Source organism: Hydractinia symbiolongicarpus, chromosome 11, assembly GCF_029227915.1.
Source record: "Hydractinia symbiolongicarpus strain clone_291-10 chromosome 11, HSymV2.1, whole genome shotgun sequence".
NCBI lineage: Eukaryota > Metazoa > Cnidaria > Hydrozoa > Anthoathecata > Hydractiniidae > Hydractinia > Hydractinia symbiolongicarpus.
Genome location: NC_079885.1, coordinates 14,489,549 through 14,513,760, shown reverse-complemented (window position 1 = coordinate 14,513,760; position 24,212 = coordinate 14,489,549). Strand labels below are relative to the sequence as shown.

The 24,212-nt window shown below is 40.3% G+C and overlaps 36 non-coding genes and 7 pseudogenes across 36 annotated transcripts; all 43 read right to left on the bottom strand.

The window, feature by feature from the left end:
- Positions 1–166: 166 nt before the first annotated feature.
- LOC130618128 (5S ribosomal RNA) lies at positions 167–286 on the bottom strand. The gene has a single exon (XR_008979203.1). It is a non-coding gene; the product is annotated as a 5S ribosomal RNA (ribosomal RNA).
- A 449-nt stretch (positions 287–735) lies between these two features.
- Positions 736–855, bottom strand: LOC130618380 (5S ribosomal RNA). Its single transcript, XR_008979453.1, has one exon. It is a non-coding gene; the product is annotated as a 5S ribosomal RNA (ribosomal RNA).
- Positions 856–1,305: 450 nt separating this feature from the next.
- On the bottom strand, positions 1,306–1,423 carry LOC130618086 (5S ribosomal RNA). The gene has a single exon (XR_008979161.1). It is a non-coding gene; the product is annotated as a 5S ribosomal RNA (ribosomal RNA).
- Positions 1,424–1,872: 449 nt separating this feature from the next.
- On the bottom strand, positions 1,873–1,991 carry LOC130617023 (5S ribosomal RNA). Its single transcript, XR_008978102.1, has one exon. It is a non-coding gene; the product is annotated as a 5S ribosomal RNA (ribosomal RNA).
- Positions 1,992–2,440: 449 nt separating this feature from the next.
- Positions 2,441–2,558, bottom strand: LOC130617760 (5S ribosomal RNA). The gene has a single exon (XR_008978836.1). It is a non-coding gene; the product is annotated as a 5S ribosomal RNA (ribosomal RNA).
- Positions 2,559–3,007: 449 nt separating this feature from the next.
- Positions 3,008–3,127, bottom strand: LOC130618624 (5S ribosomal RNA; annotated as a pseudogene).
- Positions 3,128–3,577: 450 nt separating this feature from the next.
- On the bottom strand, positions 3,578–3,697 carry LOC130618438 (5S ribosomal RNA; annotated as a pseudogene).
- Positions 3,698–4,147: 450 nt separating this feature from the next.
- LOC130618084 (5S ribosomal RNA) lies at positions 4,148–4,265 on the bottom strand. The gene has a single exon (XR_008979159.1). It is a non-coding gene; the product is annotated as a 5S ribosomal RNA (ribosomal RNA).
- A 449-nt stretch (positions 4,266–4,714) lies between these two features.
- On the bottom strand, positions 4,715–4,833 carry LOC130617022 (5S ribosomal RNA). Its single transcript, XR_008978100.1, has one exon. It is a non-coding gene; the product is annotated as a 5S ribosomal RNA (ribosomal RNA).
- A 450-nt stretch (positions 4,834–5,283) lies between these two features.
- Positions 5,284–5,403, bottom strand: LOC130618378 (5S ribosomal RNA). Its single transcript, XR_008979451.1, has one exon. It is a non-coding gene; the product is annotated as a 5S ribosomal RNA (ribosomal RNA).
- A 450-nt stretch (positions 5,404–5,853) lies between these two features.
- Positions 5,854–5,971, bottom strand: LOC130618536 (5S ribosomal RNA; annotated as a pseudogene).
- A 449-nt stretch (positions 5,972–6,420) lies between these two features.
- LOC130617021 (5S ribosomal RNA) lies at positions 6,421–6,539 on the bottom strand. Its single transcript, XR_008978099.1, has one exon. It is a non-coding gene; the product is annotated as a 5S ribosomal RNA (ribosomal RNA).
- Positions 6,540–6,988: 449 nt separating this feature from the next.
- LOC130618377 (5S ribosomal RNA) lies at positions 6,989–7,108 on the bottom strand. Its single transcript, XR_008979450.1, has one exon. It is a non-coding gene; the product is annotated as a 5S ribosomal RNA (ribosomal RNA).
- A 450-nt stretch (positions 7,109–7,558) lies between these two features.
- On the bottom strand, positions 7,559–7,676 carry LOC130618535 (5S ribosomal RNA; annotated as a pseudogene).
- A 449-nt stretch (positions 7,677–8,125) lies between these two features.
- LOC130617020 (5S ribosomal RNA) lies at positions 8,126–8,244 on the bottom strand. The gene has a single exon (XR_008978098.1). It is a non-coding gene; the product is annotated as a 5S ribosomal RNA (ribosomal RNA).
- A 450-nt stretch (positions 8,245–8,694) lies between these two features.
- Positions 8,695–8,813, bottom strand: LOC130617677 (5S ribosomal RNA). The gene has a single exon (XR_008978754.1). It is a non-coding gene; the product is annotated as a 5S ribosomal RNA (ribosomal RNA).
- A 450-nt stretch (positions 8,814–9,263) lies between these two features.
- LOC130618375 (5S ribosomal RNA) lies at positions 9,264–9,383 on the bottom strand. Its single transcript, XR_008979449.1, has one exon. It is a non-coding gene; the product is annotated as a 5S ribosomal RNA (ribosomal RNA).
- Positions 9,384–9,833: 450 nt separating this feature from the next.
- Positions 9,834–9,952, bottom strand: LOC130617019 (5S ribosomal RNA). Its single transcript, XR_008978097.1, has one exon. It is a non-coding gene; the product is annotated as a 5S ribosomal RNA (ribosomal RNA).
- Positions 9,953–10,402: 450 nt separating this feature from the next.
- Positions 10,403–10,521, bottom strand: LOC130617676 (5S ribosomal RNA). Its single transcript, XR_008978753.1, has one exon. It is a non-coding gene; the product is annotated as a 5S ribosomal RNA (ribosomal RNA).
- A 450-nt stretch (positions 10,522–10,971) lies between these two features.
- LOC130618374 (5S ribosomal RNA) lies at positions 10,972–11,091 on the bottom strand. Its single transcript, XR_008979448.1, has one exon. It is a non-coding gene; the product is annotated as a 5S ribosomal RNA (ribosomal RNA).
- A 450-nt stretch (positions 11,092–11,541) lies between these two features.
- On the bottom strand, positions 11,542–11,660 carry LOC130617016 (5S ribosomal RNA). The gene has a single exon (XR_008978095.1). It is a non-coding gene; the product is annotated as a 5S ribosomal RNA (ribosomal RNA).
- A 450-nt stretch (positions 11,661–12,110) lies between these two features.
- On the bottom strand, positions 12,111–12,229 carry LOC130617811 (5S ribosomal RNA). Its single transcript, XR_008978888.1, has one exon. It is a non-coding gene; the product is annotated as a 5S ribosomal RNA (ribosomal RNA).
- A 450-nt stretch (positions 12,230–12,679) lies between these two features.
- LOC130618494 (5S ribosomal RNA) lies at positions 12,680–12,799 on the bottom strand (annotated as a pseudogene).
- Positions 12,800–13,249: 450 nt separating this feature from the next.
- LOC130618665 (5S ribosomal RNA) lies at positions 13,250–13,369 on the bottom strand (annotated as a pseudogene).
- A 450-nt stretch (positions 13,370–13,819) lies between these two features.
- On the bottom strand, positions 13,820–13,938 carry LOC130617015 (5S ribosomal RNA). Its single transcript, XR_008978094.1, has one exon. It is a non-coding gene; the product is annotated as a 5S ribosomal RNA (ribosomal RNA).
- Positions 13,939–14,386: 448 nt separating this feature from the next.
- On the bottom strand, positions 14,387–14,505 carry LOC130617014 (5S ribosomal RNA). Its single transcript, XR_008978093.1, has one exon. It is a non-coding gene; the product is annotated as a 5S ribosomal RNA (ribosomal RNA).
- Positions 14,506–14,955: 450 nt separating this feature from the next.
- LOC130614961 (5S ribosomal RNA) lies at positions 14,956–15,074 on the bottom strand. The gene has a single exon (XR_008976051.1). It is a non-coding gene; the product is annotated as a 5S ribosomal RNA (ribosomal RNA).
- Positions 15,075–15,524: 450 nt separating this feature from the next.
- LOC130615381 (5S ribosomal RNA) lies at positions 15,525–15,643 on the bottom strand. The gene has a single exon (XR_008976470.1). It is a non-coding gene; the product is annotated as a 5S ribosomal RNA (ribosomal RNA).
- A 450-nt stretch (positions 15,644–16,093) lies between these two features.
- On the bottom strand, positions 16,094–16,213 carry LOC130618373 (5S ribosomal RNA). Its single transcript, XR_008979447.1, has one exon. It is a non-coding gene; the product is annotated as a 5S ribosomal RNA (ribosomal RNA).
- Positions 16,214–16,663: 450 nt separating this feature from the next.
- LOC130616555 (5S ribosomal RNA) lies at positions 16,664–16,782 on the bottom strand. Its single transcript, XR_008977636.1, has one exon. It is a non-coding gene; the product is annotated as a 5S ribosomal RNA (ribosomal RNA).
- Positions 16,783–17,232: 450 nt separating this feature from the next.
- Positions 17,233–17,352, bottom strand: LOC130618372 (5S ribosomal RNA). Its single transcript, XR_008979446.1, has one exon. It is a non-coding gene; the product is annotated as a 5S ribosomal RNA (ribosomal RNA).
- Positions 17,353–17,802: 450 nt separating this feature from the next.
- Positions 17,803–17,920, bottom strand: LOC130617759 (5S ribosomal RNA). Its single transcript, XR_008978835.1, has one exon. It is a non-coding gene; the product is annotated as a 5S ribosomal RNA (ribosomal RNA).
- A 449-nt stretch (positions 17,921–18,369) lies between these two features.
- LOC130617758 (5S ribosomal RNA) lies at positions 18,370–18,487 on the bottom strand. Its single transcript, XR_008978834.1, has one exon. It is a non-coding gene; the product is annotated as a 5S ribosomal RNA (ribosomal RNA).
- A 449-nt stretch (positions 18,488–18,936) lies between these two features.
- Positions 18,937–19,056, bottom strand: LOC130618545 (5S ribosomal RNA; annotated as a pseudogene).
- A 450-nt stretch (positions 19,057–19,506) lies between these two features.
- LOC130617756 (5S ribosomal RNA) lies at positions 19,507–19,624 on the bottom strand. Its single transcript, XR_008978833.1, has one exon. It is a non-coding gene; the product is annotated as a 5S ribosomal RNA (ribosomal RNA).
- Positions 19,625–20,073: 449 nt separating this feature from the next.
- On the bottom strand, positions 20,074–20,192 carry LOC130617013 (5S ribosomal RNA). The gene has a single exon (XR_008978092.1). It is a non-coding gene; the product is annotated as a 5S ribosomal RNA (ribosomal RNA).
- A 449-nt stretch (positions 20,193–20,641) lies between these two features.
- On the bottom strand, positions 20,642–20,760 carry LOC130617012 (5S ribosomal RNA). The gene has a single exon (XR_008978091.1). It is a non-coding gene; the product is annotated as a 5S ribosomal RNA (ribosomal RNA).
- A 449-nt stretch (positions 20,761–21,209) lies between these two features.
- Positions 21,210–21,328, bottom strand: LOC130614958 (5S ribosomal RNA). Its single transcript, XR_008976049.1, has one exon. It is a non-coding gene; the product is annotated as a 5S ribosomal RNA (ribosomal RNA).
- A 449-nt stretch (positions 21,329–21,777) lies between these two features.
- On the bottom strand, positions 21,778–21,896 carry LOC130617011 (5S ribosomal RNA). The gene has a single exon (XR_008978089.1). It is a non-coding gene; the product is annotated as a 5S ribosomal RNA (ribosomal RNA).
- Positions 21,897–22,345: 449 nt separating this feature from the next.
- Positions 22,346–22,464, bottom strand: LOC130617010 (5S ribosomal RNA). The gene has a single exon (XR_008978088.1). It is a non-coding gene; the product is annotated as a 5S ribosomal RNA (ribosomal RNA).
- Positions 22,465–22,914: 450 nt separating this feature from the next.
- LOC130614957 (5S ribosomal RNA) lies at positions 22,915–23,033 on the bottom strand. The gene has a single exon (XR_008976048.1). It is a non-coding gene; the product is annotated as a 5S ribosomal RNA (ribosomal RNA).
- Positions 23,034–23,483: 450 nt separating this feature from the next.
- On the bottom strand, positions 23,484–23,602 carry LOC130617271 (5S ribosomal RNA). Its single transcript, XR_008978349.1, has one exon. It is a non-coding gene; the product is annotated as a 5S ribosomal RNA (ribosomal RNA).
- A 450-nt stretch (positions 23,603–24,052) lies between these two features.
- LOC130617009 (5S ribosomal RNA) lies at positions 24,053–24,171 on the bottom strand. Its single transcript, XR_008978087.1, has one exon. It is a non-coding gene; the product is annotated as a 5S ribosomal RNA (ribosomal RNA).
- Between the last annotated feature and the right edge of the window lie 41 nt (positions 24,172–24,212).

The window sequence follows — 24,212 nt, the reverse complement described above, 5'->3', positions numbered from 1 at the left end:
AATCCATTCATTTGCGACGTGGCGCATTTATTGCAGCAAGATTGTAGCCCTTTTTAGGGGAAAGAAACTTCTAATCATGTCCCTTACTTGATTTACTTAGCGGCTATTGCGTAAAAAAGATACGTCACAGTCGTAATGATAAATAATGTAACGTGAAAAAGTCAATAGCCTACGACACCGGGAGATCCCAGGCGGTTCCCCCATCCAAGTACTATCCCGGCCCGACGATGCTTAACTTCCGTGATCGGACGAGAACAGGTGTGTTCATCGTGGTATGGTCGTAGACAAACAAACGGGCAGATATCTACGATTTATTAGCACATTACATCGAAAATGGTTTAAACTTTAAAGGTCATATTTTTGACTGGATTATCCATAATAGGTCGTGTTTATGTGCATTTGAAAGCTCTTTTCAAGCGCTATCAATTATTTACGACAACCATGCGCTTTAAGATTTCCGGTAAAAAGTTCCAACGAAGGCAATCTGGGGTACTTTCAGACTTAATTTTCATATGACAAAGTTAATTAGCAAAGTAACTACATCGCGATTTTCTTTGTCTGACGCTCTTAATCCATTCATTTGCGACGTGGTGCATTTATTGCAGCAAGATTGTAGCCCTTTTTAAGGGAAAGCAAATTCTAATCATGTCTCTTACTTGATTTACTAAGCGGCTATTGCGTAAAAAAGATACGTCACAGTCGTAATGATAAATAATGTAACGTGAAAAAGTCAATAGCCTACGACACCGGGAGATCCCAGGCGGTTCCCCCATCCAAGTACTATCCCGGCCCGACGATGCTTAACTTCCGTGATCGGACGAAAACAGGTGTGTTCATCGTGGTATGGTCGTAGACAAACATACGGGCAGATATCTAGGATTTACTAGCACATTACATCGAAAATGGTTCAAATTTTAAAGATCATATTTCTTGACTGGGTGATCGGAAATAGGTCGAGTTTATGTGCATTTGAAAGCTCTTTTTAAGTGCTATCGATTTTTTACGACAATAATGCGCTTTAAGATTTCCGGTAAAAAGTTCCAACGAAGGCAATCTAGGGTACTTTCAGACTTAATTTTCATATGACAAAGTTAATTAGCAAATTAACTACATCGCCATTTTCTTTGTCTGACGCTCGTAATCCATTCATTTGCGACGTGGCGCATTAATTGCAGCCAGATCGTAGCCGTTTTGAAGGGAAAGAAACTTCTAATCAAGTCCTTTACATGATTTACTCAGCGGCTATTGCGTAAAAAAGATACGTCACAATCGTAATGATAAATAATGTAACGTGAAAAAGTCAATAGCCTACGACACCGGGAGTTCCCTGGCGGTCCCCCATCCAAGTACTATCGCGCCCGACGATGCTTAACTTCCGTGATCGGACGAGAACAGGTGTGTTCATCGTGGTATGGTCGTAGACAAACAAACGGGCAGATATCTACGATTTATTAGCACATTACATCGAAAATGGTTTAAACTTTAAAGGTCATATTTTTGACTGGATTATCCGCAATAGGTCGTGTTTATGTGCATTTGAAAGCTCTTTTCAAGCGCTATCAATTATTTACGACAACCATGCGCTTTAAGATTTCCGGTAAAAAGTTCCACCGAAGGCAATCTGGGGTACTTTCAGACTTAATTTTCATATGACAAAGTTAATTAGCAAAGTAACTACATCGCCATTTTCTTTGTCTGACGCTCTTAATCCATTCATTTGCGACGTGGTGCATTTATTGCAGCAAGATTGTAGCCCTTTTTAAGGGAAAGCAAATTCTAATCATGTCTCTTACTTGATTTACTCAGCGGCTATTGCGTAAAAAAGATACGTCACAATCGTAATGATAAATAATGTAACGTGAAAAAGTCAATAGCCTACGACACCGGGAGTTCCCAGGCGGTCCCCCATCCAAGTACTATCGCGGCCCGACGATGCTTAACTTCCGTGATCGGACGAGAACAGGTGTGTTCATCGTGGTATGGTCGTAGACAACAAACGGGCAGATATCTACGATTTATTAGCACATTACATCGAAAATGGTTTAAACTTTAAAGGTCATATTTCTTGACTGGATTATCCGCAATAGGTCGTGTTTATGTGCATTTGAAAGCTCTTTTCAAGCGCTATCCATTATTTACGACAACCACGCGCTTTAAGATTTCCGGTAAAAAGTTCCAACGAAGGCAATCTGGGGTACTTTCAGACTTAATTTTCATATGACAAAGTTAATTAGCAAAGTAACTACATCGCCATTTTCTTTGTCTGACGCTCGTAATCCATTCATTTGCGACGTGGCGCATTAAGTGCAGCCAGATCGTAGCCGTTTTGAAGGGAAAGAAACTTCTAATCAAGTCCCTTACATGATTTACTCAGCGGCTATTGCGTAAAAAAGATACGTCACAATCGTAATGATAAATAATGTAACGTGAAAAAGTCAATAGCCTACGACACCGGGAGTTCCCAGGCGGTCCCCCATCCAAGTACTATCGCGCCCGACGATGCTTAACTTCCGTGATCGGACGAGAACAGGTGTGTTCATCGTGGTATGGTCGTAGACAAACAAACGGGCAGATATCTACGATTTATTAGCACATTACATCGAAAATGGTTTAAACTTTAAAGGTCATATTTTTGACTGGATTATCCGCAATAGGTCGTGTTTATGTGCATTTGAAAGCTCTTTTCAAGCGCTATCAATTATTTACGACAACCATGCGCTTTAAGATTTCCGGTAAAAAGTTCCAACGAAGGCAATCTGGGGTACTTTCAGACTTAATTTTCATATGACAAAGTTAATTAGCAAAGTAACTACATCGCGATTTTCTTTGTCTGACGCTCTTAATCCATTCATTTGCGACGTGGTGCATTTATTGCAGCAAGATTGTAGCCCTTTTTAAGGGAAAGCAAATTCTAATCATGTCTCTTACTTGATTTACTAAGCGGCTATTGCGTAAAAAAGATACGTCACAGTCGTAATGATAAATAATGTAACGTGAAAAAGTCAATAGCCTACGACACCGGGAGATCCCAGGCGGTTCCCCCATCCAAGTACTATCCCGGCCCGACGATGCTTAACTTCCGTGATCGGACGAAAACAGTTGTGTTCATCGTGGTATGGTCGTAGACAAACATACGGGCAGATATCTAGGATTTACTAGCACATTACATCGAAAATGGTTCAAATTTTAAAGATCATATTTCTTGACTGGGTGATCGGAAATAGGTCGAGTTTATGTGCATTTGAAAGCTCTTTTTAAGCGCTATCGATTTTTTACGACAATAATGCGCTTTAAGATTTCCGGTAAAAAGTTTCAACGAAGGCAATCTAGGGTACTTTCAGACTTAATTTTCATATGACAAAGTTAATTAGCAAATTAACTACATCGCCATTTTCTTTGTCTGACGCTCGTAATCCATTCATTTGCGACGTGGCGCATTAATTGCAGCCAGATCGTAGCCGTTTTGAAGGGGAAGAAACTTCTAATCAAGTCCCTTACATGATTTACTCAGCGGCTATTGCGTAAAAAAGATACGTCACAATCGTAATGATAAATAATGTAATGTGAAAAAGTCAATAGCCTACGACACCGGGAGATCTCAGGCGGTTCCCCCATCCAAGTACTATCCCGGCCCGACGATGCTTAACTTCCGTGATCGGACGAAAACAGGTGTGTTCATCGTGGTATGGTCGTAGACAAACATACGGGCAGATATCTAGGATTTACTAGCACATTACATCGAAAATGGTTCAAATTTTAAAGATCATATTTCTTGACTGGGTGATCGGAAATAGGTCGAGTTTATGTGCATTTGAAAGCTCTTTTTAAGCGCTATCGATTTTTTACGACAATAATGCGCTTTAAGATTTCCGGTAAAAAGTTCCAACGAAGGCAATCTAGGGTACTTTCAGACTTAATTTTCATATGACAAAGTTAATTAGCAAATTAACTACATCGCCATTTTCTTTGTCTGACGCTCGTAATCCATTCATTTGCGACGTGGCGCATTAATTGCAGCCAGATCGTAGCCGTTTTGAAGGGAAAGAAACTTCTAATCAAGTCCCTTACATGATTTACTCAGCGGCTATTGCGTAAAAAAGATACGTCACAATCGTAATGATAAATAATGTAACGTGAAAAAGTCAATAGCCTACGACACCGGGAGTTCCCTGGCGGTCCCCCATCCAAGTACTATCGCGCCCGACGATGCTTAACTTCCGTGATCGGACGAGAACAGGTGTGTTCATCGTGGTATGGTCGTAGACAAACAAACGGGCAGATATCTACGATTTATTAGCACATTACATCGAAAATGGTTTAAACTTTAACGGTCATATTTTTGACTGGATTATGCGCAATAGGTCGTGTTTATGTGCATTTGAAAGCTCTTTTCAAGCGCTATCAATTATTTACGACAACCATGCGCTTTAAGATTTCCGGTAAAAAGTTCCACCGAAGGCAATCTGGGGTACTTTCAGACTTAATTTTCATATGACAAAGTTAATTAGCAAAGTAACTACATCGCCATTTTCTTTGTCTGACGCTCTTAATCGATTCATTTGCGACGTGGTGCATTTATTGCAGCAAGATTGTAGCCCTTTTAAAGGGAAAGCAAATTCTAATCATGTCTCTTACTTGATTTACTCAGCGGCTATTGCGTAAAAAAGATACGTCACAATCGTAATGATAAATAATGTAACGTGAAAAAGTCAATAGCCTACGACACCGGGAGTTCCCAGGCGGTCCCCCATCCAAGTACTATCGCGGCCCGACGATGCTTAACTTCCGTGATCGGACGAGAACAGGTGTGTTCATCGTGGTATGGTCGTAGACAAACAAACGGGCAGATATCTACGATTTATTAGCACATTACATCGAAAATGGTTTAAACTTTAAAGGTCATATTTCATGATTGGATTATCCGCAATAGGTCGTGTTTATGTGCATTTGAAAGCTCTTTTCAAGCGCTATCCATTATTTACGACTACCATGCGCTTTAAGATTTCCGGTAAAAAGTTCCAACGAAGGCAATCTGGGGTACTTTCAGACTTCATTTTCATATGACAAAGTTAATTAGCAAAGTAACTACATCGCCATTTTCTTTGTCTGACGCTCGTAATCCATTCATTTGCGACGTGGCGCATTAATTGCAGCCAGATCGTAGCCGTTTTGAAGGGAAAGAAACTTCTAATCAAGTCCCTTACATGATTTACTCAGCGGCTATTGCGTAAAAAAGATACGTCACAATCGTAATGATAAATAATGTAACGTGAAAAAGTCAATAGCCTACGACACCGGGAGATCCCAGGCGGTTCCCCCATCCAAGTACTATCCCGGCCCGACGATGCTTAACTTCCGTGATCGGACGAAAACAGGTGTGTTCATCGTGGTATGGTCGTAGACAAACATACGGGCAGATATCTAGGATTTACTAGCACATTACATCGAAAATGGTTCAAATTTTAAAGATCATATTTCTTGACTGGGTGATCGGAAATAGGTCGAGTTTATGTGCATTTGAAAGCTCTTTTTAAGCGCTATCGATTTTTTACGACAATAATGCGCTTTAAGATTTCCGGTAAAAAGTTCCAACGAAGGCAATCTAGGGTACTTTCAGACTTAATTTTCATATGACAAAGTTAATTAGCAAATTAACTACATCGCCATTTTCTTTGTCTGACGCTCGTAATCCATTCATTTGCGACGTGGCGCATTAATTGCAGCCAGATCGTAGCCGTTTTGAAGGGAAAGAAACTTCTAATCAAGTCCCTTACATGATTTACTCAGCGGCTATTGCGTAAAAAAGATACGTCACAATCGTAATGATAAATAATGTAACGTGAAAAAGTCAATAGCCTACGACACCGGGAGTTCCCTGGCGGTCCCCCATCCAAGTACTATCGCTCCCGACGATGCTTAACTTCCGTGATCGGACGAGAACAGGTGTGTTCATCGTGGTATGGTCGTAGACAAACAAACGGGCAGATATCTACGATTTATTAGCACATTACATCGAAAATGGTTTAAACTTTAAAGGTCATATTTTTGACTGGATTATCCGCAATAGGTCGTGTTTATGTGCATTTGAAAGCTCTTTTCAAGCGCTATCAATTATTTACGACAACCATGCGCTTTAAGATTTCCGGTAAAAAGTTCCACCGAAGGCAATCTGGGGTACTTTCAGACTTAATTTTCATATGACAAAGTTAATTAGCAAAGTAACTACATCGCCATTTTCTTTGTCTGACGCTCTTAATCCATTCATTTGCGACGTGGTGCATTTATTGCAGCAAGATTGTAGCCCTTTTAAAGGGAAAGCAAATTCTAATCATGTCTCTTACTTGATTTACTCAGCGGCTATTGCGTAAAAAAGATACGTCACAATCGTAATGATAAATAATGTAACGTGAAAAAGTCAATAGCCTACGACACCGGGAGTTCCCAGGCGGTCCCCCATCCAAGTACTATCGCGGCCCGACGATGCTTAACTTCCGTGATCGGACGAGAACAGGTGTGTTCATCGTGGTATGGTCGTAGACAAACAAACGGGCAGATATCTACGATTTATTAGCACATTACATCGAAAATGGTTTAAACTTTAAAGGTCATATTTTTGACTGGATTATCCGCAATAGGTCGTGTTTATGTGCATTTGAAAGCTCTTTTCAAGCGCTATCAATTATTTACGACAACCATGCGCTTTAAGATTTCCGGTAAAAAGTTCCAACGAAGGCAATCTGGGGTACTTTCAGACTTAATTTTCATATGACAAAGTTAATTAGCAAAGTAACTACATCGCGAATTTCTTTGTCTGACGCTCTTAATCCATTCATTTGCGACGTGGTGCATTTATTGCAGCAAGATTGTAGCCCTTTTTAAGGGAAAGCAAATTCTAATCATGTCTCTTACTTGATTTACTAAGCGGCTATTGCGTAAAAAAGATACGTCACAGTCGTAATGATAAATAATGTAACGTGAAAAAGTCAATAGCCTACGACACCGGGAGATCCCAGGCGGTTCCCCCATCCAAGTACTATCCCGGCCCGACGATGCTTAACTTCCGTGATCGGACGAAAACAGGTGTGTTCATCGTGGTATGGTCGTAGACAAACATACGGGCAGATATCTAGGATTTACTAGCACATTACATCGAAAATGGTTCAAATTTTAAAGATCATATTTCTTGACTGGGTGATCGGAAATAGGTCGAGTTTATGTGCATTTGAAAGCTCTTTTTAAGCGCTATCGATTTTTTACGACAATAATGCGCTTTAAGATTTCCGGTAAAAAGTTCCAACGAAGGCAATCTAGGGTACTTTCAGACTTAATTTTCATATGACAAAGTTAATTAGCAAATTAACTACATCGCCATTTTCTTTGTCTGACGCTCGTAATCCATTCATTTGCGACGTGGTGCATTTATTGCAGCCAGATCGTAGCCGTTTTGAAGGGAAAGAAACTTCTAATCAAGTCCCTTACATGATTTACTCAGCGGCTATTGCGTAAAAAAGATACGTCACAATCGTAATGATAAATAATGTAACGTGAAAAAGTCAATAGCCTACGACACCGGGAGTTCCCTGGCGGTCCCCCATCCAAGTACTATCGCTCCCGACGATGCTTAACTTCCGTGATCGGACGAGAACAGGTGTGTTCATCGTGGTATGGTCGTAGACAAACAAACGGGCAGATATCTACGATTTATTAGCACATTACATCGAAAATGGTTTAAACTTTAAAGGTCATATTTTTGACTGGATTATCCGCAATAGGTCGTGTTTATGTGCATTTGAAAGCTCTTTTCAAGCGCTATCAATTATTTACGACAACCATGCGCTTTAAGATTTCCGGTAAAAAGTTCCACCGAAGGCAATCTGGGGTACTTTCAGACTTAATTTTCATATGACAAAGTTAATTAGCAAAGTAACTACATCGCCATTTTCTTTGTCTGACGCTCTTAATCCATTCATTTGCGACGTGGTGCATTTATTGCAGCAAGATTGTAGCCCTTTTAAAGGGAAAGCAAATTCTAATCATGTCTCTTACTTGATTTACTCAGCGGCTATTGCGTAAAAAAGATACGTCACAATCGTAATGATAAATAATGTAACGTGAAAAAGTCAATAGCCTACGACACCGGGAGTTCCCAGGCGGTCCCCCATCCAAGTACTATCGCGGCCCGACGATGCTTAACTTCCGTGATCGGACGAGAACAGGTGTGTTCATCGTGGTATGGTCGTAGACAAACAAACGGGCAGATATCTACGATTTATTAGCACATTACATCGAAAATGGTTTAAACTTTAAAGGTTATATTTCTTGACGGGATTATCCGAAATATGTCGTGTTTATGTGCATTTGAAAGCTCTTTTCAAGCGCTATCGATTATTTACGACAACCATGCGCTTTAAGATTTCCGGTAAAAAGTTCCAACGAAGGCAATCTAAGGTACTTTCAGACTTAATTTTCATATGACAAAGTTATTTAGCAAATTAACTACATCGCCATTTTCTTTGTCTGACGCTCGTAATCCATTCATTTGCGACGTGGAGCATTTATTGCAGCCAGATCGTAGCCGTTTTGAAGGGAAAGAAACTTCTAATCAAGTCCCTTACTTGATTTACTCAGCGGCTATTGCGTCAAAAAGATACGTCACAGTCGTAATGATAAATAATGTAACGTGAAAAAGTCAATAGCCTACGACACCGGGAGTTCCCAGGCGGTCCCCCAACCAAGTACTATCCCGGCCCGACGATGCTTAACATCCGTGATCGGACGAGAACAGGTGTGTTCATCGTGGTATGCTCGTAGACAAACAAACGGGCAGATATCTACGAATTATCAGCACATTACATCGAAAATGGTTTAAATTTTAAAGGTCATATTTCTTGACTGGATTATCCGAAATATGTCGTGTTTATGTGCATTTGAAAGCTCTTTTCAAGCGCTATCCATTACTTACGACAACCATGCGCTTTAAGATTTCCGGTAAAAAGTTCCAACGAAGGCAATCTAGGGTACTTTCAGACTTAATTTTCATATGACAAAGTTAATTAGCAAAGTAACTACATCGCCATTTACTTTGTCCGACGCTCTTAATCCATTCATTTGCGACGTGGCGCATTTATTGCAGCAAGATTGTAGCCCTTTTTAGGGGAAAGAAACTTCTAATCATGTACCTTACTTGATTTACTTAGCGGCTATTGCGTAAAAAAGATACGTCACAGTCGTAATGATAAATAATGTAACGTGAAAAAGTCAATAGCCTACGACACCGGGAGATCCCAGGCGGTTCCCCCATCCAAGTACTATCCCGGCCCGACGATGCTTAACTTCCGTGATCGGACGAAAACAGGTGTGTTCATCGTGGTATGGTCGTAGACAAACATACGGGCAGATATCTAGGATTTACTAGCACATTACATCGAAAATGGTTCAAATTTTAAAGATCATATTTCTTGACTGGGTGATCGGAAATAGGTCGAGTTTATGTGCATTTGAAAGCTCTTTTTAAGCGCTATCGATTCTTTACGACAATAATGCGCTTTAAGATTTCCGGTAAAAAGTTCCAACGAAGGCAATCTAGGGTACTTTCAGACTTAATTTTCATATGACAAAGTTAATTAGCAAATTAACTACATCGCCATTTTCTTTGTCTGACGCTCGTAATCCATTCATTTGCGACGTGGCGCATTAATTGCAGCCAGATCGTAGCCGTTTTGAAGGGAAAGAAACTTCTAATCAAGTCCCTTACATGATTTACTCAGCGGCCTTTGCGTAAAAAAGATACGTCACAATCGTATTGATAAATAATGTAACGTGAAAAAGTCAATAGCCTACGACACCGGGAGTTCCCAGGCGGTCCCCCATCCAAGTACTATCGCGGCCCGACGATGCTTAACTTCCGTGATCGGACGAGAACAGGTGTGTTCATCGTGGTATGGTCGTAGACAAACAAACGGGCAGATATCTACGATTTATTAGCACATTACATCGAAAATGGTTTAAACTTTAAAGGTTATATTTCTTGACGGGATTATCCGAAATATGTCGTGTTTATGTGCATTTGAAAGCTCTTTTCAAGCGCTATCGATTATTTACGACAACCATGCGCTTTAAGATTTCCGGTAAAAAGTTCCAACGAAGGCAATCTAAGGTACTTTCAGACTTAATTTTCATATGACAAAGTTATTTAGCAAATTAACTACATCGCCATTTTCTTTGTCTGACGCTCGTAATCCATTCATTTGCGACGTGGAGCATTTATTGCAGCCAGATCGTAGCCGTTTTGAAGGGAAAGAAACTTCTAATCAAGTCCCTTACTTGATTTACTCAGCGGCTATTGCGTCAAAAAGATACGTCACAGTCGTAATGATAAATAATGTAACGTGAAAAAGTCAATAGCCTACGACACCGGGAGTTCCCAGGCGGTCCCCCAACCAAGTACTATCCCGGCCCGACGATGCTTAACATCCGTGATCGGACGAGAACAGGTGTGTTCATCGTGGTATGCTCGTAGACAAACAAACGGGCAGATATCTACGAATTATTAGCACATTACATCGAAAATGGTTTAAATTTTAAAGGTCATATTTCTTGACTGGATTATCCGAAATATGTCGTGTTTATGTGCATTTGAAAGCTCTTTTCAAGCGCTATCCATTACTTACGACAACCATGCGCTTTAAGATTTCCGGTAAAAAGTTCCAACGAAGGCAATCTAGGGTACTTTCAGACTTAATTTTCATATGACAAAGTTAATTAGCAAAGTAACTACATCGCCATTTTCTTTGTCCGACGCTCTTAATCCATTCATTTGCGACGTGGCGCATTTATTGCAGCAAGATTGTAGCCCTTTTTAGGGGAAAGAAACTTCTAATCATGTACCTTACTTGATTTACTTAGCGGCTATTGCGTAAAAAAGATACGTCACAGTCGTAATGATAAATAATGTAACGTGAAAAAGTCAATAGCCTACGACACCGGGAGATCCCAGGCGGTTCCCCCATCCAAGTACTATCCCGGCCCGACGATGCTTAACTTCCGTGATCGGACGAAAACAGGTGTGTTCATCGTGGTATGGTCGTAGACAAACATACGGGCAGATATCTAGGATTTACTAGCACATTACATCGAAAATGGTTCAAATTTTAAAGATCATATTTCTTGACTGGGTGATCGGAAATAGGTCGAGTTTATGTGCATTTGAAAGCTCTTTTTAAGCGCTATCGATTCTTTACGACAATAATGCGCTTTAAGATTTCCGGTAAAAAGTTCCAACGAAGGCAATCTAGGGTACTTTCAGACTTAATTTTCATATGACAAAGTTAATTAGCAAATTAACTACATCGCCATTTTCTTTGTCTGACGCTCGTAATCCATTCATTTGCGACGTGGCGCATTAATTGCAGCCAGATCGTAGCCGTTTTGAAGGGAAAGAAACTTCTAATCAAGTCCCTTACATGATTTACTCAGCGGCCTTTGCGTAAAAAAGATACGTCACAATCGTATTGATAAATAATGTAACGTGAAAAAGTCAATAGCCTACGACACCGGGAGTTCCCAGGCGGTCCCCCATCCAAGTACTATCGCGGCCCGACGATGCTTAACTTCCGTGATCGGACGAGAACAGGTGTGTTCATCGTGGTATGGTCGTAGACAAACAAACGGGCAGATATCTACGATTTATTAGCACATTACATCGAAAATGGTTTAAACTTTAAAGGTTATATTTCTTGACGGGATTATCCGAAATATGTCGTGTTTATGTGCATTTGAAAGCTCTTTTCAAGCGCTATCGATTATTTACGACAACCATGCGCTTTAAGATTTCCGGTAAAAAGTTCCAACGAAGGCAATCTAAGGTACTTTCAGACTTAATTTTCATATGACAAAGTTATGTAGCAAATTAACTACATCGCCATTTTCTTTGTCTGACGCTCGTAATCCATTCATTTGCGACGTGGAGCATTTATTGCAGCCAGATCGTAGCCGTTTTGAAGGGAAAGAAACTTCTAATCAAGTCCCTTACTTGATTTACTCAGCGGCTATTGCGTCAAAAAGATACGTCACAGTCGTAATGATAAATAATGTAACGTGAAAAAGTCAATAGCCTACGACACCGGGAGTTCCCAGGCGGTCCCCCATCCAAGTACTATCCCGGCCCGACGATGCTTAACTTCCGTGATCGTACGAGAACAGGTGTGTTCATCCTGGTATAGTCGTAAACAAACAAACGGGCAGATATCTACGAATTATTAGCACATTACATCGAAAATGGTTTAAATTTTAAAGGTCATATTTCTTGACTGGATTATCCGAAATATGTCGTGTTTATGTGCATTTGAAAGCTCTTTTCAAGCGCTATCCATTATTTACGACAACCATGCGCTTTAAGATTTCCGGTAAAAAGTTCCAACGAAGGCAATCTAGGGTACTTTCAGACTTAATTTTCTTATGACAAAGTTAATTAGCAAAGTAACTACATCGCCATTTTCTTTGTCTGACGCTCTTAATCCATTCATTTGCGACGTGGCGCATTTATTGCATCAAGATTGTAGCCCTTTTTAGGGGAAAGAAACTTCTAATCATGTCCCTTACTTGATTTACCTAGCGGCTATTGCGTAAAAAAGATACGTCACAGTCGTAATGATAAATAATGAAACGTGAAAAAGTCAATAGCCTACGACACCGGGAGATCCCAGGCGGTTTCCCCATCCAAGTACTATCCCGGCCCGACGATGCTTAACTTCCGTGATCGGACAAGAACAGGTGTGTTCATCGTGGTATGGTCGTAGACAAACATACGGGCAGATATCTACGATTTACTAGCACATTACATCGAAAATGGTTCAAATTTTAAAGATCATATTTCTTGACTGGGTGATCGGAAATAGGTCGAGTTTATGTGCATTTGAAAGCTCTTTTTAAGCGCTATCGATACTTTACGACAATAATGCGCTTTAAGATTTCCGGTAAAAAGTTCCAACGAAGGCAATCTAGGGTACTTTCAGACTTAATTTTCTTATGACAAAGTTAATTAGCAAAGTAACTACATCGCCATTTTCTTTGTCCGACGCTCTTAATCCATTCATTTGCGACGTGGCGCATTTATTGCAGCAAGATTGTAGCCCTTTTTAGGGGAAAGAAACTTCTAATCATGTCCCTTACTTGATTTACTTAGCGGCTATTGCGTAAAAAAGATACGTCACAGTCGTAATGATAAAAATTGTAACGTGAAAAAGTCAATAGCCTACGACACCGGGAGATCCCAGGCGGTTCCCCTATCCAAGTACTATCCCGGCCCGACGATGCTTAACATCCGTGATCGGACGAAAACAGGTGTGTTCATCGTGGTATGGTCGTAGACAAACATACGGGCAGATATCTAGGATTTACTAGCACATTACATCGAAAATGGTTCAAATTTTAAAGATCATATTTCTTGACTGGGTGATCGGAAATAGGTCGAGTTTATGTGCATTTGAAAGCTCTTTTTAAGCGCTATCGATTCTTTACGACAATAATGCGCTTTAAGATTTCCGGTAAAAAGTTCCAACGAAGGCAATCTAGGGTACTTTCAGACTTAATTTTCATATGACAAAGTTAATTAGCAAATTAACTACATCGCCATTTTCTTTGTCTGACGCTCGTAATCCATTCATTTGCGACGTGGCGCATTAATTGCAGCCAGATCGTAGCCGTTTTGAAGGGAAAGAAACTTCTAATCAAGTCCCTTACATGATTTACTCAGCGGCTATTGCGTAAAAAAGATACGTCACAATCGTAATGATAAATAATGTAACGTGATAAAGTCAATAGCCTACGACACCGGGAGTTCCCAGGCGGTCCCCCATCCAAGTACTATCGCGGCCCGACGATGCTTAACTTCCGTGATCGGACGAGAACAGGTGTGTTCATCGTGGTATGGTCGTAGACAAACAAACGGGCAGATATCTACGATTTAGTAGCACATTACATCGAAAATGGTTTAAACTTTAAAGGTCATATTTTTGACTGGATTATCCGCAATAGGTCGTGTTTATGTGCATTTGAAAGCTCTTTTCAAGCGCTATCAATTATTTACGACAACCATGCGCTTTAAGATTTCCGGTAAAAGTTCCAACGAAGGCAATCTGGGGTACTTTCAGACTTAATTTTCATATGACAAAGTTAATTAGCAAAGTAACTACATCGCCATTTTCTTTGTCTGACGCTCTTAATCCATTCATTTGCGACGTGGTGCATTTATTGCAGCAAGATTGTAACCCTTTTTAAGGGAAAGCAAATTCTAATCATGTCTCTTACTTGATTTACTCAGCGGCTATTGCGTAAAAAAGATACGTCACAATTGTAATGATAAATAATGTAACGTGAAAAAGTCAATAGCCTACGACACCGGGAGTTCCCAGGCGGTCCCCCATCCAAGTACTATCGCGGCCCGACGATGCTTAACTTCCGTGATCGGACGAGAACAGGTGTGTTCATCGTGGTATGGTCGTAGACAAACAAACGGGCAGATATCTACGATTTATTAGCACATTACATCGAAAATGGTTTAAACTTTAAAGGTCATATTTCTTGACTGGATTATCCGCAATAGGTCGTGTTTATGTGCATTTGAAAGCTCTTTTCAAGCGATATCCATTATTTACGACAACCATGCGCTTTAAGATTTCCGGTAAAAAGTTCCAACGAAGGCAATCTGGGGTACTTTCAGACTTAATTTTCATATGACAAAGTTAATTAGCAAAGTAACTACATCGCGATTTTCTTTGTCTGACGCTCGTAATCCATTCATTTGCGACGTGGTGCATTTATTGCAGCAAGATTGTAGCCCTTTTTAAGGGAAAGCAAATTCTAATCATGTCTCTTACTTGATTTACTAAGCGGCTATTGCGTAAAAAAGATACGTCACAGTCGTAATGATAAATAATGTAACGTGAAAAAGTCAATAGCCTACGACACCGGGAGTTCCCAGGCGGTCCCCCATCCAAGTACTATCCCGGCCCGACGATGCTTAACTTCCGTGATCGGACGAGAACAGGTGTGTTCATCGTGGTATGGTCGTAGACAAACAAACGGGCAGATATCTACGAATTATTAGCACATTACATCGAAAATGGTTTAAATTTTAAAGGTCATATTTCTTGACTGGGTGATCGGAAATAGGTCGAGTTTATGTGCATTTGAAAGCTCTTTTTAAGCGCTATCGATACTTTACGACAATAATGCGCTTTAAGATTTCCGGTAAAAAGTTCCAACGAAGGCAATCTAGGGTACTTTCAGACTTAATTTTCTTATGACAAAGTTAATTAGCAAAGTAACTACATCGCCATTTTCTTTGTCTGACGCTCTTAATCCATTCATTTGCGACGTGGCGCATTTATTGCAGCAAGATTGTAGCCCTTTTTAGGGGAAAGAAACTTCTAATCATGTCCCTTACTTGATTTACTTAGCGGCTATTGCGTAAAAAAGATACGTCACAGTCGTAATGATAAATAATGTAACGTGAAAAAGTCAATAGCCTACGACACCGGGAGTTCCCAGGCGGTCCCCCATCAAAGTACTATCCCGGCCCGACGATGCTTAACTTCCGTGATCGGACGAGAACAGGTGTGTTCATCGTGGTATGGTCGTAGACAAACAAACGGGCAGATATCTACGAATTATTAGCACATTACATCGAAAATGGTTTAAATTTTAAAGGTCATATTTCTTGACTGGGTGATCGGAAATAGGTCGAGTTTATGTGCATTTGAAAGCTCTTTTTAAGCGCTATCGATACTTTACGACAATAATGCGCTTTAAGATTTCCGGTAAAAAGTTCCAACGAAGGCAATCTAGGGTACTTTCAGACTTAATTTTCTTATGACAAAGTTAATTAGCAAAGTAACTACATCGCCATTTTCTTTGTCTGACGCTCTTAATCCATTCATTTGCGACGTGGCGCATTTATTGCAGGAAGATTGTAGCCCTTTTTAGGGGAAAGAAACTTCTAATCATGTCCCTTACTTGATTTACTTAGCGGCTATTGCGTAAAAAAGATACGTCACAGTCGTAATGATAAATAATGTAACGTGAAAAAGTCAATAGCCTACGACACCGGGAGATCCCAGGCGGTTCCCCCATCCAAGTACTATCCCGGCCCGACGATGCTTAACTTCCGTGATCGGACGAAAACAGGTGTGTTCATCGTGGTATGGTCGTAGACAAACATACGGGCAGATATCTAGGATTTACTAGCACATTACATCGAAAATGGTTCAAATTTTAAAGATCATATTTCTTGACTGGGTGATCGGAAATAGGTCGAGTTTATGTGCATTTGAAAGCTCTTTTTAAGCGCTATCGATTCTTTACGACAATAATGCGCTTTAAGATTTCCGGTGAAAAGTTCCAACGAAGGCAATCTAGGGTACTTTCAGACTTAATTTTCATATGACAAAGTTAATTAGCAAAGTAACTACATCGCGATTTACTTTGTCTGACGCTCTTAATCCATTCATTTGCGACGTGGTGCATTTATTGCAGCAAGATTGTAGCCCTTTTTAAGGGAAAGCAAATTCTAATCATGTCTCTTACTTGATTTACTAAGCGGCTATTGCGTAAAAAAGATACGTCACAGTCGTAATGATAAATAATGTAACGTGAAAAAGTCAATAGCCTACGACACCGGGAGTTCCCAGGCGGTCCCCCATCCAAGTACTATCCCGGCCCGACGATGCTTAACTTCCGTGATCGGACTAGAACAGGTGTGTTCATCGTGGTATGGTCGTAGACAAACAAACGGGCAGATATCTACGAATTATTAGCACATTACATCGAAAATGGTTTAAATTTTAAAGGTCATATTTCTTGACTGGGTGATCGGAAATAGGTCGAGTTTATGTGCATTTAAAAGCTCTTTTTAAGCGCTATCGATACTTTACGACAATAATGCGCTTTAAGATTTCCGGTAAAAAGTTCCAACGAAGGCAATCTAGGGTACTTTCAGACTTAATTTTCCTATGACAAAGTTAATTAGCAAAGTAACTACATCGCCATTTTCTTTGTCTGACGCTCTTAATCCATTCATTTGCGACGTGGCGCATTTATTGCAGCAAGATTGTAGCCCTTTTTAGGGGAAAGAAACTTCTAATCATGTCCCTTACTTGATTTACTTAGCGGCTATTGCGTAAAAAAGATACGTCACAGTCGTAATGATAAATAATATAACGTGAAAAAGTCAATAGCCTACGACACCGGGAGATCCCAGGCGGTTCCCCCATCCAAGTACTATCCCGGCCCGACGATGCTTAACTTCCGTGATCGGACGAAAACAGGTGTGTTCATCGTGGTATGGTCGTAGACAAACATACGGGCAGATATCTAGGATTTACTAGCACATTACATCGAAAATGGTTCAAATTTTAAAGATCATATTTCTTGACTGGGTGATCGGAAATAGGTCGAGTTTATGTGCATTTGAAAGCTCTTTTTAAGCGCTATCGATTTTTTACGACAATAATGCGCTTTAAGATTTCCGGTAAAAAGTTCCAACGAAGGCAATCTAGGGTACTTTCAGACTTAATTTTCATATGACAAAGTTAATTAGCAAATTAACTACATCGCCATTTTCTTTGTCTGACGCTCGTAATCCATTCATTTGCGACGTGGCGCATTAATTGCAGCCAGATCGTAGCCGTTTTGAAGGGAAAGAAACTTCTAATCAAGTCCCTTACATGATTTACTCAGCGGCTATTGCGTAAAAAAGATACGTCACAATCGTAATGATAAATAATGTAACGTGAAAAAGTCAATAGCCTACGACACCGGGAGTTCCCAGGCGGTCCCCCATCCAAGTACTATCGCGCCCGACGATGCTTAACTTCCGTGATCGGACGAGAACAGGTGTGTTCATCGTGGTATGGTCGTAGACAAACAAACGGGCAGATATCTACGATTTATTAGCACATTACATCGAAAATGGTTTAAACTTTAAAGGTCATATTTTTGACTGGATTATCCGCAATAGGTCGTGTTTATGTGCATTTGAAAGCTCTTTTCAAGCGCTATCAATTATTTACGACAACCATGCGCTTTAAGATTTCCGGTAAAAAGTTCCAACGAAGGCAATCTGGGGTACTTTCAGACTTAATTTTCATATGACAAAGTTAATTAGCAAAGTAACTACATCGCCATTTTCTTTGTCTGACGCTCGTAATCCATTCATTTGCGACGTGGCGCATTAATTGCAGCCAGATCGTAGCCGTTTTGAAGGGAAAGAAACTTCTAATCAAGTCCCTTACATGATTTACTCAGCGGCTATTGCGTAAAAAAGATACGTCACAATCGTAATGATAAATAATGTAACGTGAAAAAGTCAATAGCCTACGACACCGGGAGTTCCCAGGCGGTCCCCCATCCAAGTACTATCGCGCCCGACGATGCTTAACTTCCGTGATCGGACGAGAACAGGTGTGTTCATCGTGGTATGGTCGTAGACAAACAAACGGGCAGATATCTACGACTTATTAGCACGTTACATCGAAAATGGTTTAAACTTTAAAGGTCATATTTTTGACTGGATTATCCGCAATAGGTCGTGTTTATGTGCATTTGAAAGCTCTTTTCAAGCGCTATCAATTATTTACGACAATAATGCGCTTTAAGATTTCCGGTAAAAAGTTCCAACGAAGGCAATCTAGGGTACTTTCAGACTTAATTTTCTTATGACAAAGTTAATTAGCAAAGTAACTACATCGCCATTTTCTTTGTCTGACGCTCTTAATCCATTCATTTGCGACGTGGCGCATTTATTGCAGCAAGATTGTAGCCCTTTTTAGGGGAAAGAAACTTCTAATCATGTCCCTTACTTGATTTACTTAGCGGCTATTGCGTAAAAAAGATACGTCACAGTCGTAATGATAAATAATGTAACGTGAAAAAGTCAATAGCCTACGACACCGGGAGATCCCAGGCGGTTCCCCCATCCAAGTACCATCCCGGCCCGACGATGCTTAACTTCCGTGATCGGACGAAAACAGGTGTGTTCATCGTGGTATGGTCGTAGACAAACATACGGGCAGATATCTAGGATTTACTAGCACAATACATCGAAAATGGTTCAAATTATAAAGATCATATTTCTTGACTGGGTGATCGGAAATAGGTCGAGTTTATGTGCATTTGAAAGCTCTTTTTAAGCGCTATCGATTTTTTACGACAATAATGCGCTTTAAGATTTCCGGTAAAAAGTTCCAACGAAGGCAATCTAGGGTACTTTCAGACTTAATTTTCATATGACAAAGTTAATTAGCAATATAACTACATCGCCATTTTCTTTGTCTGACGCTCGTAATCCATTCATTTGCGACGTGGCGCATTAATTGCAGCCAGATCGTAGCCGTTTTGAAGGGAAAGAAATTTCTAATCAAGTCCCTTACATGATTTACTCAGCGGCTATTGCGTAAAAAAGATACGTCACAATCGTAATGATAAATAATGTAACGTGAAAAAGTCAATAGCCTACGACACCGGGAGTTCCCAGGCGGTCCCCCATCCAAGTACTATCGCGCCCGACGATGCTTAACTTCCGTGATCGGACGAGAACAGGTGTGTTCATCGTGGTATGGTCGTAGACAAACAAACGGGCAGATATCTACGATTTATTAGCACATTACATCGAAAATGGTTTAAACTTTAAAGGTCATATTTTTGACTGGATTATCCGCAATAGGTCGTGTTTATGCGCATTTGAAAGCTCTTTTCAAGCGCTATCAATTATTTACGACAACCATGCGCTTTAAGATTTCCGGTAAAAAGTTCCAACGAAGGCAATCTGGGGTACTTTCAGACTTAATTTTCATATGACAAAGTTAATTAGCAAAGTAACTACATCGCCATTTTCTTTGTCTGACGCTCTTAATCCATTCATTTGCGACGTGGTGCATTTATTGCAGCAAGATTGTAGCCCTTTTTAAGGGAAAGCAAATTCTAATCATGTCTCTTACTTGATTTACTCAGCCGCTATTGCGTAAAAAAGATACGTCACAATCGTAATGATAAATAATGTAACGTGAAAAAGTCAATAGCCTACGACACCGGGAGTTCCCAGGCGGTCCCCCATCCAAGTACTATCGCGGCCCGACGATGCTTAACTTCCGTGATCGGACGAGAACAGGTGTGTTCATCGTGGTATGGTCGTAGACAAACAAACGGGCAGATATCTACGATTTAGTAGCACATTACATCGAAAATGGTTTAAACTTTAAAGGTCATATTTTTGACTGGATTATCCGCCATAGGTCGTGTTTATGTGCATTTGAAAGCTCTTTTCAAGCGCTATCAATTATTTACGACAACCATGCGCTTTAAGATTTCCGGTAAAAAGTTCCAACGAAGGCAATCTGGGGTACTTTCAGACTTAATTTTCACATGACAAAATTAATTAGCAAAGTAACTACATCGCCATTTTCTTTGTCTGACGCTCTTAATCCATTCATTTGCGACGTGGTGCATTTATTGCAGCAAGATTGTAGCCCTTTTTAAGGGAAAGCAAATTCTAATCATGTCTCTTACTTGATTTACTCAGCGGCTATTGCGTAAAAAAGATACGTCACAATCGTAATGATAAATAATGTAACGTGAAAAAGTCAATAGCCTACGACACCGGGAGTTCCCAGGCGGTCCCCCATCCAAGTACTATCGCGGCCCGACGATGCTTAACTTCCGTGATCGGACGAGAACAGGTGTGTTCATCGTGGTATGGTCGTAGACAAACAAACGGGCAGATATCTACGATTTAGTAGCACATTACATCGAAAATGGTTTAAACTTTAAAGGTCATATTTTTGACTGGATTATCCGCAATAGGTCGTGTTTATGTGCATTTGAAAGCTCTTTTCAAGCGCTATCAATTATTTACGACAACCATGCGCTTTAAGATTTCCGGTAAAAAGTTCCAACGAAGGCAATCTGGGGTACTTTCAGACTTAATTTTCATATGACAAAGTTAATTAGCAAAGTAACTACATCGCGATTTTCTTTGTCTGACGCTCTTAATCCATTCATTTGCGACGTGGTGCATTTATTGCAGCAAGATTGTAGCCCTTTTTAAGGGAAAGCAAATTCTAATCATGTCTCTTACTTGATTTACTAAGCGGCTATTGCGTAAAAAAGATACGTCACAGTCGTAATGATAAATAATGTAACGTGAAAAAGTCAATAGCCTACGACACCGGGAGTTCCCAGGCGGTCCCCCATCCAAGTACTATCCCGGCCCGACGATGCTTAACTTCCGTGATCGGACGAGAACAGGTGTGTTCATCGTGGTATGGTCGTAGACAAACAAACGGGCAGATATCTACGATTTATTAGCACATTACATCGAAAATGGTTTAAACTTTAAAGGTCATATTTTTGACTGGATTATCCGCAATAGGTCGTGTTTATGTGCATTTGAAAGCTCTTTTCAAGCGCTATCAATTATTTACGACAACCATGCGCTTTAAGATTTCCGGTAAAAAGTTCCAACGAAGGCAATCTGGGGTACTTTCAGACTTAATTTTCATATGACAAAGTTAATTAGCAAAGTAACTACATCGCCATTTTCTTTGTCTGACGCTCTTAATCCATTCATTTGCGACGTGGTGCATTTATTGCAGCAAGATTGTAGCCCTTTTTAAGGGAAAGAAAATTCTAATCATGTCTCTTACTTGATTTACTCAGCGGCTATTGCGTAAAAAAGATACGTCACAATCGTAATGATAAATAATGTAACGTGAAAAAGTCAATAGCCTACGACACCGGGAGTTCCCAGGCGGTCCCCCATCCAAGTACTATCGCGGCCCGACGATGCTTAACTTCCGTGATCGGACGAGAACAGGTGTGTTCATCGTGGTATGGTCGTAGACAAACAAACGGGCAGATATCTACGATTTATTAGCACATTACATCGAAAATGGTTTAAACTTTAAAGGTCATATTTTTGACTGGATTATCCGCAATAGGTCGTGTTTATGTGCATTTGAAAGCTCTTTTCAAGCGCTATCAATTATTTACGACAACCATGCGCTTTAAGATTTCCGGTAAAAAGTTCCAACGAAGGCAATCTGGGGTACTTTCAGACTTAATTTTCATATGACAAAGTTAATTAGCAAAGTAACTACATCGCCATTTTCTTTGTCTGACGCTCTTAATCCATTCATTTGCGACGTGGTGCATTTATTGCAGCAAGATTGTAGCCCTTTTTAAGGGAAAGAAAATTCTAATCATGTCTCTTACTTGATTTACTCAGCGGCTATTGCGTAAAAAAGATACGTCACAATCGTAATGATAAATAAGGTAACGTGAAAAAGTCAATAGCCTACGACACCGGGAGTTCCCAGGCGGTCCCCCATCCAAGTACTATCGCGGCCCGACGATGCTTAACTTCCGTGATCGGACGAGAACAGGTGTGTTCATCGTGGTATGGTCGTAGACAAACAAACGGGCAGATATCTACGATTTATTAGCACATTACATCGAAAATGGTTTAAACTTTAAAGGTCATATTTCTTGACTGGATTATCCGCAATAGGTCGTGTTTATGTGCATTTGAAAGCTCTTTTCAAGCGCTATCCATTATTTACGACAACCATGCGCTTTAAGATTTCCGGTAAAAAGTTCCAACGAAGGCAATCTGGGGTACTTTCAGACTTAAGTTTCATATGACAAAGTTAATTAGCAAAGTAACTACATCGCGATTTTCTTTGTCTGACGCTCTTAATCCATTCATTTGCGACGTGGTGCATTTATTGCAGCAAGATTGTAGCCCTTTTTAAGGGAAAGCAAATTCTAATCATGTCTCTTACTTGATTTACTAAGCTGCTATTGCGTAAAAAAGATACGTCACAGTCGTAATGATAAATAATGTAACGTGAAAAAGTCAATAGCCTACGACACCGGGAGTTCCCAGGCGGTCCCCCATCCAAGTACTATCCCGGCCCGACGATGCTTAACTTCCGTGATCGGACGAGAACAGGTGTGTTCATCGTGGTATGGTCGTAGACAAACAAACGGGCAGATATCTACGAATTATTAGCACATTACATCGAAAATGGTTTAAATTTTAAAGGTCATATTTCTTGACTGGATTATCCGAAATATGTCGTGTTTATGTGCATTTGAAAGCTCTTTTCAAGCGCTATCAATTATTTACGACAACCATGCGCTTTAAGATTTCCGGTAAAAAGTTCCAACGAAGGCAATCTGGGGTACTTTCAGACTTAATCTTCATATGACAAAGTTAATTAGCAAAGTAACTACATCGCCATTTTCTTTGTCTGACGCTCTTAATCCATTCATTTGCGACATGGTGCATTTATTGCAGCAAGATTGTAGCCCTTTTTAAGGGAAAGCAAATTCTAATCATGTCTCTTACTTGATTTACTCAGCGGCTATTGCGTAAAAAAGATACGTCACAGTCGTAATGATAAATAATGTAACGTGAAAAAGTCAATAGCCTACGACACCGGGAGTTCCCAGGCGGTCCCCCAACCAAGTACTATCCCGGCCCGACGATGCTTAACATCCGTGATCGGACGGGAACAGGTGTGTTCATCGTGGTATGTTCGTAGACAAACAAACGGGCAGATATCTACGAATTATTAGCACATTACATCGAAAATGGTTTAAATTTTAAAGGTCATATTTCTTGACTGGATTATCCGAAATATGTCGTGTTTATGTGCATTTGAAAGCTCTTTTCAAGCGCTATCCATTATTTACGACAACCATGCGCTTTAAGATTTCCGGTAAAAAGTTCCAACGAAGGCAATCTAGGGTACTTTCAGACTTAATTTTCATATGACAAAGTTAATTAGCAAATTAACTACATCGCCATTTTCTTTGTCTGACGCTCTTAATCCATTCATTTGCGACGTGGCGCATTAATTGCAGCCACATCGTAGCCGTTTTGAAGGGAAAGAAACTTCTAATCAAGTCCCTTACATGATTTACTCAGCGGCTATTGCGTAAAAAAGATACGTCACAATCGTAATGATAAATAATGTAACGTGAAAAAGTCAATAGCCTACGACACCGGGAGTTCCCAGGCGGTCCCCCATCCAAGTACTATCGCGGCCCGACGATGCTTAACTTCCGTGATCGGACGAGAACAGGTGTGTTCATCGTGGTATGGTCGTAGACAAACAAACGGGCAGATATCTACGATTTATTAGCACATTACA